General features: G+C 34.7%; 1 protein-coding gene across 1 annotated transcript in view; it reads left to right on the forward strand.

Annotated features, from left to right (window-relative positions):
* The first annotated feature begins 6,283 nt into the window (after positions 1 to 6,283).
* LOC145301289 (uncharacterized) overlaps positions 6,284 to 20,459 on the forward strand; it is a 539,758-nt gene continuing 525,582 nt past the window's right edge. The window contains exon 1 of the mRNA XM_080144564.1: positions 6,284 to 7,858. The gene's annotated coding sequence lies outside the window, so the exon portion shown is untranslated. The remainder of the gene's footprint in view (positions 7,859 to 20,459) is intronic.

Consider the following 20,459-nt stretch of genomic DNA (forward strand, 5'->3'; position numbering starts at 1 on the left):
GCCAGGAAATCTGTCATCACTACTCCATCCTGGTCCCACAAGACTGTAAGCATGACCTTGCCAGCGGAGGACTGCACCCTTGCCTCCTTTAGAGGTGGTGAGTCCAAGTGCTTCCACTGCATTGACTGGGCTTTGGTCTCTGGATCATAGTGATGGACCCAGGTTTCATTCTGTGTAATCAGTCTTTTGAAAAACTTTGACTCATCTTCTTGGCATATCTCCAAATTTATCCTCGAGCACTTGACGCGTTCTTGTTTCTGGAATGGTGTGAGCAACTTGGGAATCCATCTGGCAGATACCTTATGCATATGCAAATGGTCATGAATAATAGTTTCCACAGACCCTGTACTAATCTTGACGACTTCTTGGACTATTTGGCGAATAGTAATGCGCTGATCTTCCAAAATGGCAGCCTCAACTTGACGGACAGATGCCTCATCAATGGCAGAAAGGGGACGACCAGGTCTGGGAGGTGTTTCCGCAGACTTCCGGCCATGTTTGAATTCAAGATGCCAGCGTTTTACAAGGTCATATGATGGGGCATTATCACCATAAGTTTCTTTCATTTCATCAAAAGTCTCCTATGGTGTTTCAAATACAAAAACCGGATCACTGCTTGACATTCAATAGGCTCCATTTCACACCTGACTCAGTTTAAACACCTGTAAAACAGAAACCACAATTAGTTCAGAGCTGTAATTTGCCACATAACCCGTAGAGATATAAATCATTGCACATGCAAAATTTCAGCTAGATCAGACAACTGGAAGTGAGCCAGGAGCATTACTTATTGCACGCCGCTCGTAATTATATCTAGTATTTGTCCAGTTATATCATATGATTTAATTTTTATTAGGAGCCTTTCATGCAAGATTTTATCAAAGGCTTTGGGTATATTAAGGGCTACAGCCCTGGCTTTCTCTGCCTCATCCACTGCATGGGATATGCGTTCAGAGATAACTGTTAAAATGTCTGCAGTAGAACAGCATTCCCTAAATGCATACAGTCAATCAAAGAGAAGACCAGCTTTTGCAAGGTGGTGGACTAGTGCTTGATTGATTAATGACTTAAAGAATTTAGAAAAGTCGAGGAGGAGACTAATTAGGTGATAATTAAGCAGGTCAGATCTTTCACCAGAATTTTTTTTGCATAGATACCACAGAGGCTATTTTCCAGCTATTTGGGAAGCAAGATTCAGTAAGTCATTTGTAGTAGAATGTGGAAAGTATAGAGGCTATCCTAGCTAAGCATTTCTTAATTAATATAGCAAGGATGAGATGACCCACACGCCTTGGAGGTGTCTTAATTTTTTATCATGTTGTGGAGATGAGAAGGGGTGATTTTCAAATCATCAAGTGTGGCTTTGAGTCTGCATAGAGAAATTTGAAAGGGAGTTGTTTGTTGGGTCTAAGGTGAATTCAAAAGGAGTTGTTGGTTGAGTCTAAGGTGAATTGAAAAATAGTTGTTTGTTGGGTCTAAGGTGAATTGAAAAGGAGTTGTCTGTTGGGTCTAAGGTGAATTGAGGTGCAAGCAGTTCAGCCTTCTTGGCTGCCGTGCATGCGACCTTCTGATTGTTGGATAATGGAAGAATTACTGATCGTTCTTTATTCACTACACAATATAAATTTTCCAGAAATCACGAGCTGCTATCTTCCTATCTTTTTTTATTTTTTCTTTTTGATTGAAATGGGAAAGATGTCCATTAAGATTTTTGATATTAAAGACATGTAGTTTATTGCACAGACGATACATTTTTTCTAAACGAGGAGTTGCACTTATTTAGATCTATTTTTTTTTTTTTTTTTTTTTTTTTTTATTACATTTTCACCCCAAACAAGGCAAATTGCCACTTTGGTGTAGGGGGCTACTATCAGGGGCAACAACTACTGGGGTACTATGTAGGGATTTGGGCAGCAAGGTGTCGGTTCACGTTACACTTGAACTTCTGCACGTCAGTACTGTTGGGGAAGCAGGGACCTGGAATGGAATTCCAGAGTCTTGCGGTTCTGGGGAAGAAACTATTGGAGTAAAAAGATCTTTTACATCTAGGGACCTCTACAGTGTGGGGGTGGGATCTAGTAGCCTGTCGGGTTTGTCGAGGGTGCTCGCGTCGTGGGGGCACAAGTGATTGCAGTTCATCAGAGCATTCACCACTAAAATACTTGTAGAACAGGCAGAGGGATGCAACATTTCGTCAATGGGACAGAGGCTGAAGCTTAGATGCCAGTTCAGGGCCTATCAGATTTGCGACTCACTTTTGAACCTTGTCAAGGAGCGAGAGACTAGTAGCAGATGCACCAGCCCAGATGTGGCAGCAATACTCCATACATGGGCGAATGGTGGCCTTATAGAGGTACAGGATACTTTCGGGTGTTAGTAGTTTTCTAGCACGGTAGAGAGAGCCTACCTTTCTTGCAGCGGCCCTGGCAATGCCTTCAATGTAATTGTTCCAACTCATGTTTCCTGTGAACGTTAGGCCAAGGAGTTTGAAAGATGGACTCTCAGATAAAGGGTCGTTGGCCATTGCTATTGGTGGTAGAGAGGGTTTCTTGTAATTATTGAATGAAACTAGTTTAGTCTTGGCAGCATTGAACGCGACCAACCACTTTTGTCCCCATTCCACTACAGATTGGAGGTCTTCCTCTAGTGTTTCTGCCATTTCTTTAGAAATGTGTTCATTCGTCTTCCTGTCGTGTCTGCCAAAGAGTGTAGTGTCATCAGCATATATACCCATCTCAGAGGCAATGTTGTCGGGGAGGTCATTTATGAATATCAGGAACAATAGAGGTCCAAGGATAGAACCCTGGGGCACTCCCGCATTTATATCATATTGTTTAGATGTGCGACCGTCGAGGACTACCTGGATTTTTCTCTTATCTAAGAAGGATTTAATTATGTTAAGTACTCTATTTTGGTTGCTCATTTTTGTTAACTGCTTTCTTCACATGTTTGCTTGATTTTTGCAATCCCTTCTTTCTCTTCACTATGTCACTTCCATTATCAGATTTTAATTTGTTGGCCTTTTCAGATTTTGCCAGACTTCAAAACTAGTTGAACTATGCATCATTTTGGCTATGATTCAAGTGTAGTACCTTGTTTCATTACTAAATTTCATCATTTCTCTCTTTAGTCAGTGAAAGAGAAATCCTTTTAGATTGAGTATATTTTTTATTTTTGTCACAATTTAGAGTGGCTCATCTGGGGAGATTTATTTTCTCAACATAAAAAACAAAAAACTGATCATTTGTTTAACATCTCCCTGTGAAGAGACGTGATAATAGGAAACTGAAAAACCTTTTTGTATAAATTACTTTTCAGTTCAAACAAAAAACTTCAAGTTACAGGCGTTAAACACAATTTCATAGAAAGATGACAAATATTTTGTGTTTCTGTTCATTTCATGAGTTCCTTTCTGCAATGCAATCTCATTTACACTTTGTTGCGTTATTGTAAAGCTAACAAAGAGTTTATATCCTAGGTTTTATGTTTGTAGCCATACACATGTAATCGATAACCGCCTTCTATCGTGTACGGTAGCCATGCTTCTATGTATTGTTGTATATAGTTAAACAGGAGTTATCTCCCTTGGCAACAACTCCTCTTTTGAAAAAACTGCAACCTTCCACTTTCATAGTAATCCTACTAATAGGAGCCAACAAAAGTTTTTGTTCTATACACACGTCCAGTTATTTCTTCTATGACCGCTTAATTTTCACAAGCCCATCTTTCTCTCTATGTCACTTCCATTCCCATGTTTTAAGTTGTCGGCCCTTTCAGATTTCGACAGACTTTGAAGCTAGTTGAGTTATCCATTCTTTTGACTCGGCCTCCAAAATCAACAGAAATTAAACCATTCCTGTAATGACCTGGTCCCTGGTGATTTTGCAGTGGGAGTTTAGTTCTGTGCAGTTCTAGGAGGTTCACCCTCCCAGGCTTTGCCTTGTTTCTTTGAGAAGGAGTTGGTTCATTGCTAATCGCCTGAGGCGCCCTCACTAGGAGCGCCAATGGAGCTGCGGGGCACTTTTTGCAGGTCAGGGTGCCTCTCCTCTGGGTCCTGACTTCTCAATCCCACTTTCTGACCCTGATGTCTAAGTTCTTGCAGTGAGAAAGAACTAAATTCTTAAGATCAAATTGTAGTATATCTTCAGTAGAATGACCTCCTAGTATGAATGTAGTGTTGTGATGACCGAGATGATTCTAGTTAAGAGTAGGATAGACCTTTGTAAGTATTCAAAACCATGGATGACCAACTATCTCACACTTTTGAATGATCTAGTGCCTAATTTGTAGGGCTATGACAACAGCATATTCGTTTCATTGTTTTTACTCTCGAGTATATATACAACACAGTTAGACACAATTAATCAACCGAGGATCACATCACTCTACATAAAAACATATAAGATATCAATGGATATATACCTGAGAATCAAAACAAGGAAAAGAATATGCTGTTGTCATAACCCTACTAATTTGTTGTTAATGTAATTTTTTTTTTATATATATATTTCTACAAATACATATTTCAAAGTGGAGTATCTGTTCCAATACTACACTTCATCATTTCTATCTTTGGTCACTGAAGAAGAAATTTTCTGGGCTGAAAATTTTTATTCTACTTTGAAATCATTTGATACTTCATAAATTGTGACATTGTAAACATATTTTCAACGGTTCTTTCTAGTATAAGTCATACACCATTCCACAATGATTATGCACTTCCTACAGCTATGTAGCTAGAAAATGGAGCTATTAAACCTGATATAATGAAATGGGACAAGAAAGAAAAAGAAGCAACCTTAGTAGAAGTTAGTCTCCCCAATGATGCTGGGTTAAACAGGGCTAAGAGGGAAAAGATAACCAAGTACCAAAATCTTATGTATGACATGACCCTCCCACCACCAAAAAAAAAACCCCAAAACCCCTGGAATCTTAGTAAGATCTCCATCATTCCATTAATTATTGCAGCAACCGGATTTATGAAAAAAGATTTCAAAAACTAACTGACAAATATACCTGGTGAACCAAGTGCAAGAGAGATACAAACAATTGCACTTAAAAGGACAGTTAGAATCTAAAAAAAAAAAACATCTCTCGGCTGGAATGTATGAAATAGTGGGTGAATGTCTAGAATCCAGAGGGATGTCCCATCCCCAGTAAGAACTAAATGATGATGAATTTTTCCAAGCAATTTAAATATTCTTACACAACTAAAAATAATAAATCTCTTTACTTTAAGGTTATTATTATTATTATTATTATTATTATTATTATTTTATTATTATTATTATTATTATTATTATTATTATTATTATTATTATTATTATTAAAGAGGCTTATTTTTTTCATCTACTCGTACTTATATGTTTGTAGTGTATAGAAACAAACATATGTAAATTAAATGTTGAAACTGAATAAAGAGAGTCACTCTTTCTCTAAGTGCTCACAGATACATTTAAAAAATATTAGTGGTGCATCAACACAGGATGTAAAGGTGGTCAAGAGAAATATTGCAGAATAGTTGTATCAACATAGAGTGAGAGGGAACGATAGAAATGCTAAGAAAGAGATGAGTGACTTATTTAGTTAATTTTAAATTATGGCTAATTAAAACAATTAAAGCATATTTAAAAAAAAAGAAAAAAAAAAAGAAAAAAAAAACCCTCAATCCCAGAACTAAAGTATCTTTTGACATGTATTTTGTGTTATTAAAGTATTTAGGGAAACTTGTTACAATATTTTTGATAAATGAGAGTATGATTACTGAAAGCTGGAATATTCTACTTATAAGAGCTGATCAACCAAATTGGCCACGTTTTGCTAGCAACCAATCAGAAACCAGAATTGCTCCATAAAAATATTGAATCTTTTAGCATTCCAGCACATAATTTTTTTGTGCCGAAACGAGAAGGATATTTTTGCTCTTTGCCTGCAAAATTATAAAGTCCAGGACCTGTACAGAACAGCTACCCACTCAAAATTCTTCATTTCCAAGACTTGTACAAAATAGCTACCCTCAGAAAATCTTCTGAAATTAAACATGGCTTAGAGTGAGAGGGAACGCTAGAAATGCTAAGATAGCTGAGAGAGATGGGCAACTTTCTATTCTTCAATTTTCTTATATATATATGGATGCCAGACATTCGCCTGCTATTTCAGAAACTATAATGGAGAGATGTTTATAAAGATTCTAACCATCCCTGTAAGTGCAATTGTTTGCTTTTCTCTTGCACTTGGTTCACCGGGTATATCCACCCGGTAGTTTTAGAAATTCTTTTTCATGAGTTTGGTTGTTTCAATAATTACTGGAATGATGGAGATCTTCCTAGGATTCCAGGTTTTTCTTTTTCATAACGTACATAAAACGTGATATTTTAGACCTTAGTCTTTCGTTATCTGTTTCAGCTTCTCACCTCCCCGGTTTAAATACGCATCATTAAATGCATTGACTCTGATTTACGAAAATGGAACAGTGCAAGGGAAATAACTCTAATATTTAGAGGGAGCGTGAATTATGGTCTTATTCTTTTCAGAGTTAAATTTTCTAAAATAATTTTCTACCTTATCAATTTTCGAAGTTTTTGGTATCATAATCTTTAAAATACGATGAATACGTAGAAACCATTGTTTTCATGTGAAATTCAGTTTTACGATTTCGAAATTTCGTTCAAATAGTGTAGAAGCGCCAAATCTGATTACAATAAATTCGATTAATAACGAATAAAAAGATAATTCAATATGGATGTTTACAAAGTTACACAGAGGCGAGGAAAACGTGCAGACACACGAAAGCTGGTCTGGTAGCTAAAAATAAATAAATAAATAAATAAATAAACATTATTATATAAATTATTTATTTATTTATTTATTATTATTATTATTATTATTATTATTATTATTATTATTATTATTATTATTAGTAGTAGTAGTAGTAGTGAAAGAAAGAAAGAAATAAGAAGGAAAATATTGAGTCACATGATTATTTAATTGCTTTAACATGGCGTCTCATCTTCGATCATGATGCTTTTTATTTTTTTGGAAAAAAAAAGAAGAGGAAAAGAAATGAATGGCGCCTTAATTCTTTAAGAAGAAGACAAAAATACGGCAATTAAAACCTGGCCATTTTTTGTTTGTAAAATGATAGCACTTACTAGCAATTTTGAACGGAACAATCTCTTTCTTAAACTGAAAAATGAAGTTTTCATGGAAGCAGACGACATTTTTCTTCTATTTTTTTTTCCGATCCAAAAATTTATTTTTAATTTTATAATTCTATTTTTGACCCCCCCCCAAAAAAAAAAAACGCAACATACTACGGAATTATTTATTCGATGAAAGTTTTAAAATATTTATTTCCTTTAATTTTTAATTAGAAAAAAAAAAAAAACCCCAAAAAAAACCCCGAATATAGAAAAGAAAGAAGCATTCTTTCCATTGGAAAAATAACGAACAAACAAAAACAAAGCAAAAAACAAAACAAAAAACAAAAAAAAAAACAAGCAAAAACAACAAACAAAGCAACAAACTTTTTGAATGATTTGCACAGTTATCAAAAAGAAGAAAAAAAAAAGCAGAAAGTGTTGGAAATCTGGAGAGGCTTCCTGTCACTCAGACTCCAGGGAAACAACTTGTCATGGTCAATTTACAATCACTGATGATAGCTCGCGAGAAACCCTCCAGTGAGTAAATGATAATAATACGAATTTAGTGGAGCTGACACCTCGAGGATAGACAAGCAAAATGACATATTCTATGCCCCCCCCCATTCAATTAAAGAGTTAAGAGGATGGAATGACCGAGGAGGGACAGACAGCGCCATTCAAGTCGGACCAACGACCAACGATGATAACTTAATGCGGTAAGGCGTTTTCTTCATTTTGTTTCATATAATTTTTTCGGTTAAATTTTCATTAAAATGCACTTTATTAACATTAACCCCGTAAACCTGAGTGTTAAAGCGAACATCTAATATAAACTATTTTTTCTTCATTTTTTAGTTAAATTTTCAGAAAAAAAACCCAGCAAAAAATGAGGTACTTCATGTTGAAATAATAAAGTGGTGATGTCTATGTAAAAAAATAGAAATAAAAATAAAGTTATTATTTAGAAAGCCATTCTTAACATGAGGATGGGACGGTGTTTTGTAACTTCTGTACTTTCATCTAATAATTTAATGAAAAAATATAAAACTTGAATTTAGCTTGAATCCCTGTTGATTGAGAAGTGGCGATTCGCCCGAGGCGCCCTTACCAGAGAATGCTGACGGGACTGCGCAGGCACTTTTTGCAGGTTAGAGTGCAATGACTTCTCAATCCCACTTTCCGACCCTGGTGGCTGAGTTCTTGCAGTAGGAGATCCCCCCCCCCCCAAAAAAAAAATAGTGCGGTGCAATAAGCGCATAAGCAAAAAAATAAATAAATAAATAAATAAAATAAAAAATAAAAAATAAAATAATAATAATAAAAACAAAAACAAAGAAACAAAATAAATGTGAATTGAGTTATCGCCCTTGGTTCTACTCCCTCCCATTTGTAATGTCATCATGTATTGGAAAATGAGTCAGCATTTTTTCAAATTGAAAAACGCTATCTCCGCATTTAATTTATCGTTTTTTTTGTTTTTTTTTTTCTACAAAGAAAAGGCGGGGCTCGTTTTTAGTAGTGCTCTGGAGGCATACTTAATTTTATTTGCCGCTTTTAGTAATGCTCTGAAAACCTCCACATTTGGTACTAGTGCATATTGCGAACCGGATTCTCGTAAATGTCTGGTAGGGCTGAACCGGAAACTTACGACAACTGGTCAAGTTGATCAATCAATCAAAATGCCATAACAAGCGCGATTAGCTCATAAGAAGCAGAGCAGACGACTTTTAATATATTGGGGGGGGGGACAAACTTTTTTTATAATAATAATTGAGCATCAGTCAGCACGTAGCAATTAATCTAAATAAGTTGGACAACTTAGTACCGAACAAGTCGTGGAGTACTTGTAGTGAACTACTACTATGATGCTGCTACGGTATGCTTCCCTTATTTCTCTCTTTCTCCCTACTCTTCTACTTTTCCCTTCCTTTCTTCTCTCAACGTCACCAGAGGTTTCAGCCAATCGGAATAGAGGACTGTCTTGGAGGGAGATACAAAGAAGAAATCTGTCTCAGACATGCGGAAACGATAGAAGCATCAACACGTGGCGGACCAGTTTCCCTGGGTAAAAACTTTTATCAAAGAAATGTACCATCCTCTTTGTACCCTATATCTTGAAACCTTTATTATACATTATCAATCCTAAAGTCTCGTCGCACTTAATTATAACTGATGTTTTCTTTTCCACAACCGTTCTTTTTCAGCACTCTTGTTCTCTCTCTAATGTCGGAGGTGCCCTAAAAAGGGGACCGACCGAAATGGTGACCCTTTTTCAAACATCGTTAAATTTATGGTAACCGCCATATACTATCGACGAAACAAACTGATAGCATCTGAAATGAAATGCACGTGCACACGACTGCACGACATGTCCACAATAAATAAGTAAATAAATAAATAGGTGCTTATGCATTGCGGGGGGGGGGTACAGCACTATTTTTAAATAGTTTTTTCAAGTTAAATTCAAGTTTCACGATATCTTTTTTATTATTAAATTGTTAGAATAGTTACCAAACACTCTCCCCTCACCATGTTAAAATGGTTTTCAAAATAGTAACATATTATTTCATCACGGTACCAAAAATACTTAAGTACCAAAAATTATGAATGAGAGAATGTGGAGGTGGGCTCGGAACATATCATTACTGATTTGAGGAAATAACCCGAGTGATGCATTAGTGATGCAGCCATTTTTTTTTACGCAATGAAATCAATTGAATTTTATGAGTTAATTTTTTTTTTCAATTTTAAAACTTTAAAAATCTATCAAAATTTTTCTATCCGTTCAATTTTTACGATATTTTCAGGGTCAATGTGAAATTTTATGCTCTTTCCAATAAACCGAATATAATATTTTAGACAAACTTTTTTTTTTAAAATTCACCCCCCCATTTTGAAATGTCTATTAAAACTTTAATAATTAATTTATGTACCAAAGTTTTATATATATATATAGCTGCTTCCACTGCATGAACTCTTACTCAGCCCCTCCTATAGTAACAAACAATGAAATTGCAATGCCCTGTAATTATAATCGTAATAATTTGAGGAGTATCATTTTTCAGTTGATATATAACCCTTATAAACTAATCCGTTAACATTACCCACCAACGCGGGGCGCAGAAATACCTAGATTAAGACTCAGGCGCAAGGAAAACCCTCTCGGTGCTGATGGACCTGTAGATCTTCCCAGGTCATCCGTCTAGGAGAAGGAAAACTCTGAAGCTAAACCTAAGGGGAGGAAGGCCTTTCCAGTTTGGGATGACAACCTTCCTAGAGATGGTTACTCAAACAAATTACTGGTCTGCAAACCTAAACTGCTTAAGGAGTAGATAGGCACTGTCTATCGCCCGGCTTCCATACTCCTTCTTTGCCTATTAGCTAGGTGTAGAGGTCGAATCACAGGGAGTCGACAGACCTTCAGTGGTCGATCTTGTTTCCTGACTAGGGCAATGAATGCCATTTTCCCTACTCCCGATACATCCCATCCCCTAAACTGGGCACTTGGGAGTGCTTGGATGCCATAATGTCAGTACAAGTAGATTGGGTTGACCATAGTCTGATGGGTTGAGGGTACCGGATAGACAGTTCCTGGCTGCTGTTCCCAACTAGTAGTACAGGTGCCCTAACTTTTTGGTAGCGCTTAGAGTGGCTGCTCCATCAACAGTTGTATAATATCGGGTTGTTTGTAGTGCCATGTCGTGCATGGAAATGGACCCTGCACTCATCATCGGTGGGCTATCCCGAGGCCACAATCCAGACATATGCACGGGCTTGGAGTATATATTCGGAACATCCTCCCCTTGACTAGAGAAACTAAACTAGAATCGGACGATCAAGCCTTTATGTGCTTTAGACTTAACATGCAACATAACATTAGCTACTTTTATTTTCTCTACCGCTCTCCCTCGACCCAGGACTGTACCCTAATAAACAAAGTCTATAGAAGCCAGAAGAAACTGTAAGAAAGAAATAGCGACAGCTAAGAGAGAATTTACTGAAACCACCAAAAAATGCATCGAAGCACAGAAATTAGGGACCCGTGACTTCTGAAAAATCTACAACAGTGTAGTAAATAATGGGCAATCAACAACCCCCCACTATCCAACAATCATGAGGTTGTTTGCTCTGCAATTGAGAAGGCTAACATGCTTGCCAGTCGGTTTGCCTCCAACTCCACACTGGACCCTGGCAACCACCCCCTCCCTGACTTTCCTTTGTGGACAAACGCCACATTAGACGATCTGAAAATCATCCCTTTTCAGGTGCATGCTATCATAAGAAATCTTGACACTGCAAAAGCATGTGGACCTGATCTCATCTCGGCTGTACTATTAAAAAAGTGCTCAGCCGAAGTAGCTCCAGTTCTCTCCAAACTTTATAATAAATGCCTTAATGAATTTTGCTTTCCTGCCTGCTGGAAAATTGCTTCTGTAGTACCAGTTTTCAAGAATTCTGGCGAAAGAACTGACCCAGTAAATTATCGCCCCATTAGCCTCCTCTCACTGTTCGCCAAAATATTTGAGACAATAATTAACCAAGCTCTAGTCCATCACCTTACAGATGCTAAACTTCTGACTGACCAACAATATGGATTTAGACAAGCCCGTTCAACAGTAGACATCCTAACTGTAATCTCAGAACGTATATACCAGTCACTGGACAAAGCGGGGGAGGGTAGAGCGGTAGCTCTAAATATATCTAAGGTTTTGACAGGGTATAGCATGAAGGTCTTCTCCGGAAAATCAGATCATATGGTATCACTGGAAGAATACATGACATAATTAAATCCTTCTTAGATAAGAGAAAAATTCAGGTTGTCCTTGACGGTCATACATCTAAACAATACGATATAAATGCGGGAGTGCCTCAGGGGTCTATCCTGGGACCTCTGTTATTCCTAATATTCATAAATGACCTCCCTGACAAAATTGCCTGTGAGATGGGTATATATGCTGACGACACCACACTCTATAATAGACATGACAGGAAAACAAATGAACACATATCTAAAGAAATGGCAAAAGCCCTAGAGGATGACCTCCAATCTGTAGTGGAATGGGGACATAAATGGATGATCACATTCAATGCTGCCAAGACAAAACTTATTTCCTTCAATAATTACAAGAAACCGTCTCTACCACCAATAGCAATGGCCAATGACTTTATCTGAAAGTATATCCTTTAAACTCCTTGGCCTAACGCTCTCAGGAAACATGAGTTGGAACAATTACATCGAGAGTATCACCAGGACTGCTGCGAAAAAGGTAGGTTCTCTCTACTGTGCTAGAAAGATACTAACGCCCGAAAGTATCCTATACCTCTATAAGGCCACCATTCGCCCATGTATGGAGTATTGTTGTCATATTTGGGCTGGTGTATCTACCTCTAGTCTCTCGCTCCTAGACAAGGTTCAAAAGAGAGTCGCCAATCTGATAGGTCTTGAACTGTCATCTAAACTTCAGCCCCTGTCCCATCGACAAAATGTTGCATCCCTCTGCCTTTTCTACAAGTACTTTAACGGTGAATGCTCTGACGAACTGCAAGCACTTGTGCCCCCACGATGTAATTACCCCTGACAACCCCGACAAGCAGCTAAATCCCACCCCTTCACAGTAGAGATCCCTAGATGTAAGAGAGCCTTCTACTCCAGTAGTTTCTTCCCCAGAACAGCTAAACTTTGGAATTCCCTGCTGGGTGCCTGCTTCCCCAACTGTACTGAGATGCATAAGTTCAAGTGCAATGTGAACCGACATCTTGCTGCCCAACTCCCTACACAGTATCCATGATGCCCATGTCCCTGATAGTAGCCCCCTACAACAAAGTGGCAATATGCCTTGTTTGGGGTGAAAATGTAATTTAAAAAAAAATATCACAAATTGAAGATAAAAGATCAATAAATAATATATTCAAATTTAAAACAAAAAAAAGAAGTGTTTTTTAGAAATTTACTTGTAAAGTCTGAAGTTTAAAACCTTTTTTTTTAAACCACGTTTTTTTTTTAATGAAACCTTATAATCTTCTTATATTGTACAGAAAGTTTCGTTTTATTACGAAAATTATTTCTATTTCATTCAATGTTTTCTTTTTTTTTAGATATTTAAAAAAAAAATTCCACTCCATAAAGTGGAAATTATATATATTAAATCAAAAACTCGTGTATTTTTTGAGAAAAGAAAAAAAAATAGTGCATGAACTGTTTTTTATTTTTTTAAGGCAAAAAATTATAAATAAAATGTGACTAGTTTTCAGGTATGTACGCACAAATTTCTTTACGTGCAAAGGTAGACGGCTAATGCAAACGTGTGGTTTTTACTTCCTTCTGTTCACCCGTAATTTAAAACAATAAAAAACTACTTCCGGTTTTAAATAAAAACGTAAAATGTTTGCATCATGGCGGGTTTTTGAAATAGGCGTTTAAAAAATTCTTTTATTTAAAAAATAAATGGATTTTAAAATATAAATATGGATAAATTCTTAACAATGAAGAATGCAACTACACATTGATTAGTAATTTTTATAGGTAAGTGTTTTTTTTTTTTTTTTAATTTATATCGATTTTGTATAATTGACCTAAGTTAAATTTCGTTTATTTTCTTTAAATCTTTTAAAGAAAACCGATTTAAAAAAACAAATATTGCATAATTTGCTATTAAACCTGTTATTTTTTTTTTTTTAAATTGGTCTTTGCTCCTTTAATCGGAAAAAAAAGGGTTTGAATTACATTTTTCAAGTAGTTATAAGCTTGGAAAGACAGGGGGTCGAATTATTCAATATTTTTTCACGCATTCGTAAGATCAATTTCTGACACACCTAGTGATGCAGTATGCACCCCCAATTTAGTTTTTAATCACACGAGAGAAAAAAATGCTCCTACCTATTTACAATAAATAAATAAATAAATGAAACAATATTTATTCCTAAAACTTGCGGTAGGTTGTTGTTTTATTTTATTTTATTGTTTTTCCATTTTTTTTTATTTAATCCTAATTCGTATCCAATAAATATTGTTATTTTCTGTTTTCTAGAGTTTTCTTTTTAGATTTGATCAGCGACGTTCAGCATAATCCGGTAGTTTGTCAGATGCCAGGCAAACCCGAACGGATATTTACAGAAATCTGGTTCGTAATATGGACACTAGTGCAATTATGAACCGGAAAGTTTTACTTTTTGACTCTTCACAAAAAAAAAAAAAAAAAAATTGGTACTCTTCTAGAATTCGTCATTGATCAGAGGGAGATAATTCCATTTTATGTTTCCATTTTTTTAAATAAATAAATAAATAAATAAATAAATAAAATAGTCGCAGTTTTCTTTTCTTACAATTCCACGAAGTTGCGCCCTAAATTCTCGCTAACATCTTAAAAATTGGACCAATCTCTTAGTAAAATAGAGTTATCTCCCTCAAACCATGCACGAATTCTAGAAGAGTACCGAGGTGAGGGAAACTTAACACTATTTAACATATCTATTTTGTATGGATTAGGACAACGCCGGATAACCCTGCTAGTATAGGAAACATGGTTAACCAATTGTAATAAACCACTGGTAAAAAAAAAAAAACTAAAACAAAAACAAATGCAAAGCATTATTTATCGAAATGGTAAAATTTATTTGCCTGCTTTTCTGAAAATGGAACCCCAAAAAGCTATTAACACATTTCATAATACAAAAATAATTTTTGCAAAAATAACTTTGTTTCAAAGTGTAGTGTTAGGTACAGACAAAAATGGTGGAATAAAGATAAGGGGACATGGTTTTGAAAGCCAGTTAAATTAAAAAAAAAAAAAAAAAAAAAAAAAACACACATACCTTGTTTGTACAAAAAAATAGCTTAATTAGCTCCCAAAAGTGAGAGGTTCTTGTTTTGTTGAATCGAAAGGAAACAAAGTCCTCGTCACATGGATTATACGGAAGCCCCAAATTTCAGAAGTTGAAAGGCTGTCTGGAAATGACGTAAGGTATTTAAAGGGAAGTAGGAATGCTGTTTTTCTTTTTTCTCCCATATGTGCATCCGTACATTTCTATCATGAATGTTTATCTAATTTTTACCATTTTTTTAATTTAATTATTTTTTCTACTTTTAATTAAAAAAAGTTTTATTTTTCACTATTATATAAAAATTATATTACGCCGACAGTTTCACATTCATGCAAGCAAGGAAAATATTAGAATCGTACATATAAAAATTATGTGAAACCTGTAATAAAAAAAAGTAGAAATATATTTTGCAATTAATTTTTTTGGTGTAAATATTAAATAAACAATGCTTAATTCAATGATAATATCGGTAGTTCCAGAAATTAATTTTTCTTTGAGTTATATCAAATTCATTAATATAGTCTTTAGGGCTTTTTCATAATGTTTCTGTAAAAATTAAATGTATATTTTTTTTAATTGTTACAATTTACGATGCTTTATTTTCATTAAAAAAAGTTCATGAATTTTTTTTACTACTTAAAACCATAACTTTAGTAAAGGTATTTTCGTTTAAACAAAATAATACATTTCCACTGAGATTTAAGTAAAAAATAATGTGTTCATTATATTCCGTGATCATTATTTGATAAATACTGAAAATTTAATTGAAATTAGTTAATTTCCTGATATTTTGTGAATTAAGTAAAGGGAGGGATCAAGTACCTGAATTTCAAATAAGTCCAACTTTTTATATCACTCTATAGATTTGTGTAGTGAAATTAAAAAAACAAAAACAAAAATTAATGATAGTTTAAAATTAACTTCGGAGGCCTTGATAGGACTAAAAAACTATATTTAGCCATTTAGACGATTAAGTGAAAGCTTTAATTCTGTTTTCATAAGCGATATTTGTTGCCTATATAACATCCAAAGTTAAGCAATGATAAGGCTGGCCAGTACAAGATGGGTGACCATTTTGGGAATACTAGTTGTTGTATGTGTTGAAAGTAACTCCTACACCTAGATTAACACTTCGTCTACTGTAGGTGAATAACAAGAAATTGCGGAACGAAATTATTGTATTTTTAGCAAAATGCACGTTTATTTATCGATTTTTTTCTTGCTATATTTCTTTGTATATTAGCAATATTAAGCTTACTAAAAGAAAATTATTAATTTATTTTTCAAAGATTTAAAAATAGTTTTGTTCGCCAAAATAATGAATATATATATATATATATATATATATATATATTCACCTATTCAAAGAATTTCGCAATTCAAAACACAAAAGATGAAAAATAAAACACATTCAAAATTCGGATTTTCCACCTTAAAATCTGATATGTGCGCAGTTATTTTTGTTTGCTTGTTTGTTTGCTTTATCTACAACCCTTACCTTCCCCATAATACAATATATTTTGCTCAGTTTCGGCTAATTATTTTAAGCATATTTGTTCCCACAAATAAAGAAAAGGGGGTAGGAAATATATATATATATATATGCGCTGATGATTTCCGAAATGATGAAACACTAGTGTCTATAGGTATTTAATAATTATTATAGTAAATAATTATATCAGCCCCTTTAAGAAACTCGTTTCTTATCGTTGAGAACTTTCAGTTGAATTAAAGTCGGTCAATTTAGCTCTCATGCGCAGATCATCATATAATGATTAGATCACTCTGACAGACGTTAAAAAGTATTTAAAAAATAAATGTTTAAAATTCAACAGCATTTCTCGTGGTTAACGGTAGTTGAATGGATCAGGTCCTTGCTAATGAAGCCAAGGATGGCTTCTATCATTGGGTTTGAATCTATCGACTATTATTAATCGTGACACCCTGCACTGATGATTCCTGAAAGGATGAAACACTAGTGTCTGTAGGTATTTAATAAGAGCAAATAGTTAATAAAACATGTTTAAAAACACTTTGAAAAAGAGTTAAAAACATATTTAATTTGAAAAGGAAACACTAAATAAGTGGATAGTCCTTAATCTGCGGAATTTCAAAGAAATACTTTCCTTCTCATCAGAGGGTAGGATTTAGCAAAATGCTGGATCGGATTTTGCTTGCAAAAGTATTTGATGAAACTACAAGTAAGTCAAAGATCTTACTTGATAACAAAAAGTGAAGCAGAGGGATAGGGTGAAGAAAAAAGTATATATATATATATATATATATATATATATATATATATATATATATATATATATATATATATATCGAAAATGAAAAAAAAATCTACACCATTATAAAGTTCATTAAATAATAATCGGTGAAAAATTTCGTACTTATTGGATGATTACTTGATTTTTGGTAGATTTTTAAGAGATACTCCGTCAAAAAATACTGAACCTCTCCTTATGTTTTAGCCGTGCCTACGAAAATGAATGGATTATTTTCTTATAGTCACGATTTACAATAAAGTAAATTGCTTTAAACATCTTTAATATTTAATATCATTTTTTTTATGCTAATAGCTAAAAAAAAAAAGAAGAAATTAGTATATAAAACAGGATAAATTCTATGAAATAATTTATCAAATTTATTCCTTTTAAAATAATTTATGTTGGTTAATAGTTATGATTACAGCAACGACAAAACAATAAGTAATAAAGATTTTGAAAAAAAAATCTTATCATACTGGATTAAAAACAAAAAACTGACAAAAAACATTGGTCGATGTAAATAAATAGTTTGGAAAGGAAGAGGAAGAAGTTTGTTAGTAATATGCCACAAGGGAAATAACTCTCATCCCCAAATAAAATTGCGAATTTTATAACAAAACTTTAAGAATTATTTCCCTTGTTGTATCTAACGAACATATTTTTTTATAGGTGGGTGGGGAGGGGAGGATAGAATATTCATTTTATTCAATAGACAATGACCTAATAGTAAATTAATAAAATATCCGGTGCTTGTCCATGAAAATATACAGATGAAATATGGCAGTTCTAAATAAGTTAACAGGAAAACTCATTGATATACTTACGTATCAGGCAAAAGTAGGTCTCTACACAAAAAAATTAGGGGAAATTATCGAGTAGAATTTTAATTAAAAATACAAATCAGTTTATTGTACTTCTTCCGATTCACCATTTATAAAGGTAAAACAGGAGAGATAAGTTAGTAAGTCATTTCGCCAAGTCATAATTAATGATTAATAGGAAAAATACAATAAAACTGATTTATATTTTTAATTAAGATTCTGCTTGATAATTTTCCACTAATTTTTATGTAAATACTTATGTCAAAGTTTTCCTGTTAATTTATTTGGATCTGTAATATTTCACCTGTATATTTCTATAGACAAACATCAAATATCTTTCAAAACCAACATGCAAATATCAGGACATTTCATCAGATGTCCAACTGGCTTGACAGGTCAAGAGCAAGTTCAATGCATTTCCGCAAATAGTGACGATGAAGAGGCGCTCGCAAAGCCAATTCATGATGGCCCTTGGTGTGGCACGTCATTAACTGACCAAGGCTGTTATAGGCAGACATAAAAAGTGCTGCCACGTTTCGTCATAGTCATCGTAAATATAGATTCAGGCCCTTGCACTAAAAAATGACACCAAGCAAGATCTGTTGAACAGTCCAACTGTCGATAATAAAAGATTTTTTACAAACTTTTTACGGAATTTTAGCTACTACTAACATGATTACATTTATTGCCGTATTTTTTCTTTTTATAAAAGTCGATCTTTCCCCGAATCTTATATATTATTTTTATAAATATAATTAAAAAAATGCATTTCATTTTTTATTAATTCTCTCAATCTTAAAACTATGACTTTTGTGTTAAAATCAACTAATACAGCATGTTTATGCTTTTTACTAAGAAATTAGACGTTATTTTTTTGCATGTAAAAATACTGTTTTCATTTTAAGAACAAATCGTAATATTCTGCAAATATTTAAACATTTGTGTGTATATATGTAATAGGGTCAAAATATATACTTATAGCAAGTGAACTACACAAGCTACTAATAGAATTACAAGTGTTTCATTCCATCAAAGGAATTCGTGAAACTAACAGCTAGCCAGACGAATTTTAGGAAAGATTATTATCGGCTCATATGGAGCTTTCACACAAGTCAGCAAACGATCTGATTGGAGACCTGTGGTGTTCTCTGGAAGCTGAATGACAACAAGTCTCCCCAGACGTCCACCTCTCTCCTCCTCCTTCGATAGCATTTGCAAATAAATTTGCATCATCGCAACAGCCGCTTACCATTGATTTCTCGCTGGCAGTGGCCATTGGTTTATACTGGAATTTGAGTGGCACTAAGCCTCCCCAAGATCTTAGTTCTCTTCGCACTTGTCCAGCGGAAGTCTGGCCAGTGCTCCCTCCTCGGTCTTTCCATCCTCCTTGACCCTTCTCGGCTCCTTGGTATCACTTTTTTTTGGGTGGGTGGGTGAAATAATGGAGAGATGCATGATGGGGGGGGGGTGTAGAACATGTAGATCTGCAGCTTCGGTGTTCTTCATTCCCTGTAATGCTTTTTCGTTATATTGTCTTGTGTTATTCTCCGCATTCAAGGGTTTTCCTTAATATTTCAGCCGTTTTCCTTATCGTTAGGTGTTGTATTTTTGCAGCTATTCCTTTGATTCTAATTTCTGCCGTTCTGTTTTGCAGGTTTTTCGGGATTGTTCCTAGTGCTCCTACTATTATCGGTACTATTTTGATTTTCTTCATCATCCAAATCCCTTTTAACTCTCTGGCTAGTTCTGTGTATTTGTTTCGTTTCTCCTTTTCTTTCATACTCACCCTGTGGTCAGCTGGGACAGCAAAGTCTACGATTTGACAGGATTTCCTTTCTTGTTAATTATTACGACATCTGGTCTTCTTGCTTGGATGGGTTTGTCCGTCTGTATGTCCATGTCCCATAGGATTTTGTGGTTCTCATTTTCGAGTGCTGTTGTGGGTTTATGCTTGTACCATTTATCTGTATGCTCAAAATGCAGCTGTTTGCACAATTCCCAGTGCACCGCCCTCCCCACTTGGTCATGCATGTTTTTGTATTCCTTTTGGGCCAGTTTGCTGCATTCACTTACTATATGGTTTATCGTTTCGACTCTTTGTCCACAGAGTCTGCATTTGCTGTTTTCTTGTGTTTTATCGATCCTTGCTTTGATATGGTTGGTTCTTATCGAGTTATCTTGTGCTGCAGTTATTAGAGATTCAGTTTCTTGGTTTATATGTCCTTTTAACATCCATGTCCAAGTGTTTCCGTTATTCTCATCTTTTGTCATTCTTATGAATCTTCCGTGGAGTTGTTTCTCTTCCAATTTCTCTTTTCTCGTTTTGTCATTTGTCTCTCTGTTTTCTGTTTTGTTGGTTTTCTCCGTATTTCTCGCTGTCATAATTATCCTTTCAGTGTTTT

This window comes from Euprymna scolopes, chromosome 2 (genome assembly GCF_053919585.1).
Source record: "Euprymna scolopes isolate OS-2025 chromosome 2, ASM5391958v1, whole genome shotgun sequence".
Classification (NCBI taxonomy): Eukaryota; Metazoa; Mollusca; class Cephalopoda; order Sepiida; family Sepiolidae; genus Euprymna; species Euprymna scolopes.